Source organism: Poecilia formosa, unplaced genomic scaffold (assembly GCF_000485575.1).
Source record: "Poecilia formosa unplaced genomic scaffold, Poecilia_formosa-5.1.2 Scaffold288, whole genome shotgun sequence".
Classification (NCBI taxonomy): domain Eukaryota; kingdom Metazoa; phylum Chordata; class Actinopteri; order Cyprinodontiformes; family Poeciliidae; genus Poecilia; species Poecilia formosa.
The window spans coordinates 824,358-827,162 of NW_006800227.1; the positions used below are offsets into that span (position 1 = coordinate 824,358).

The 2,805-nt window shown below is 41.6% G+C and overlaps 1 protein-coding gene across 6 annotated transcripts in view; it reads right to left on the reverse strand.

Moving 5' to 3' along the window:
- LOC103151668 (oocyte zinc finger protein XlCOF6-like) overlaps positions 1-2,805 on the reverse strand; it is a 52,258-nt gene that overhangs the window by 48,598 nt on the left and 855 nt on the right. The window lies entirely within an intron of this gene.

The window sequence follows — 2,805 nt, forward strand, 5'->3', positions numbered from 1 at the left end:
CACTCAACATAAACCTTCAAAAGCACGACTCAATCTCAGCCTTTACTTTTCTGCGATTTGCAGCAGAATTGGTAACAGTGGGTGATTGTTGTTAACTGCACACAAGCTGAAAATAATGACCAAATAATCCTATTGAACATATTTGACATTAATTTTGAACAGCTCGAAAGATAAAATATGAAAGGTGAAAATAAACAATGACAAATTGTTTTAATCATTTACTACAAAATTTTGAAATATGTTACATTATTAAAATGTAAACTTACCCAATCAATATAATTAATAAATAATCATTTAATTATCTGCAGTATCACCATGAAATAATCTTTTGATCCTTTATCCATGACTTGTAACTTTGCTTATTGAAGTTGTTTCTATGTAGATCAGTAAAGATAAGCAGTGGTTACTGTGTTCTAGTGAATTAAAAAAAAAAAGACATCTGATCTCAGTCTCGGAGTTTCCCCTAGTGTATTAAAAGCCTGGCAGCCCGCCATGCTTTACTAGACCCCCACCAGGCTAAGTGTTGCTTGATTTTATTTTTAGAAAAATTAACAATTGGGGTGGGGGGGAATCACTTCATTTTTTAAAATTTTTTATCTTAAGGCCAGATTGCAAGCATCTCCAGTGTTCTGAGAGTTTCACTTGAGGAGCAGATTTATTTCTAAAAGATTTATAGGTTTATAGTTTATGCATTTAAAGTTGGGAGTGGACCAATCACACAGCTGGCACCTCTGTGTGTTGACTCCTGCGCTGCTGTTGCCCTACGACATTGACCAATCACAGACGTTACATAAAAAAACAACTGCAAAGGGTTTACTGCAGGTGCACTGACAAGATGACAGCGAGTCATGGTTATTACTCGCTGTCATCTTGTCAATTCATCTGCAGTAATGAGTAATAACCACGACGCAGCCAAAGACATAACATATAGAACATCTACATATACAACGAACGCATATGCAGCGAACACATACAACATAGACATTATATCTAACATATATGTTAGATATTGTCTTTAGATATTGTCTTCCTCCTCTGCCTCATCTTCTTCACTTGTGGGCTTTGTCATTTACGTCAGGTCTTCATCTGATAATGGTTGTGAGGGGAATTTATGTCATCAGGACTCATATCAGTGAAGCCATCTCCTCCGAGCTGCTTTGCCAGCTGCACGGCTCTATCTACCGCAGAGTGATGGAGATCATCAGGAGAGCATCCTTTATCGCGGACCACTTCTGGCCACAGTTTTTTCCAGCAGGCATTCAAATTTTCACTCTTCATCTCCTGAATAGCCCTCTCAATATTTAGGAGACACGATGCAATGGTGTATTCACGCCAGTAAGCCTTAAGTGAGAAGTCTTGGTCCGAGTCCACAGCTTCAATAAGATGTTGCAACGCATTCCGGGTGTAGAGAGCTTTGAAAGCGCAGATGATCCCTTGATCCATAGGCTGAATCAGCGATGTGGTTTTTGACGGCAGATATTCTATTCGCACGCCATCGTAGGACAAATCAGCATCATGGCCTCCTGTGTTGTCCATGAGCAGAAGCACTTTAAAGTCAAGACCTTTCTCAGATAACGCTTCACCTCCAGGATAAAACAGCACTGAAACCAGTCCGAGCTGAGCACTTTTGTCATCCAGGCCTTGGGGTTGTGCATCCAGTACACAGGCAACACATTTTTGTTTTTGTATTTTAGGGCTCTTGGGTTTTTTGAGTTATAAATAAGCCCTGGTTTTATCATAAATCCTGCGGCATTTAAACACATTATCACGGTCACATGGTCTTTTTGGGCCTTAAACACAGGGGCTTTAGCTTCGTCCTTCATTATGAAGGTGCGAGAAGGCATTCGCTTCCAAAACAGTCCGGTTTCATTCATATTAAAAACCTGTTCAGATTTGTACCCCCCTTCCTCGATGATGGCTTTAAATTTGTTCACAAACTCCTCAGCTACATCTGTATCAGCAGAGGCAGCTTCTCCATGCATAGAGACTCTATTAAGTCCAAAGCTCTTCTGAAATTTGTCAAACCAGCCCTAGCTGGCATTAAATGAGGTTGTTCCTGTGGGAGAAGCACTGGATGGTCCCGGCTCTACATCATCGTCCTCCTCATTGCCAGGAACATTATCGTTTTCAGCAAAAGTTTCATAAAGTTTTTTTGCCTTCATGCGGATGGTATTTGTATCCAGTGTGATGTTCTTTTTCCTGCAGTTGTTGATCCACAAGGCAGACTCCATCCTCACAATGGTCTTATTGCGGACGGTTATCACCCTATTCGCATTCTGGTTAAAGCTTACTGCTGCTGTCGTCCTTAAATTTTTTTCCTCCTTCTTTATGTACCGAACGGAAGACTCGTTTATGTCGAAGTGGCGCCCTACAGCCGCCTAGCTTTTCCCTTCCTTTAGCATATCCAGGAGTTCAACCTTTTGAGCGAGGGTTAGCATCTCCTCTTGCGCTTGGGTGCAGCGGCAGGTGCCGAAGGCCCTGGATGTTTAGTCAACATGAGGCTTGAAATAAATCCATCTTTTTGCACGATAAAAAAAATCGCCAACACACTTCACAGTGTAGTAACACTACCGTATTAAAGCAAAAGCGATATGAAAACTACGGTGTAAGAACCAAGGCTGCGACCGACTCTCTTGGCCAATCAAGTCACAGAACAAACCACTTTGGTGTCCATTGACCCAATCAAGATACGAAACAAATGGTGCGTTCACACTGCAGCATGAAGTGACTCAATTCCGATTGTTTGGCTGGGCCATTCACACTGCCAGTAAATGCGACCTGTATGCGTTCTGCAGTGTAAACGGG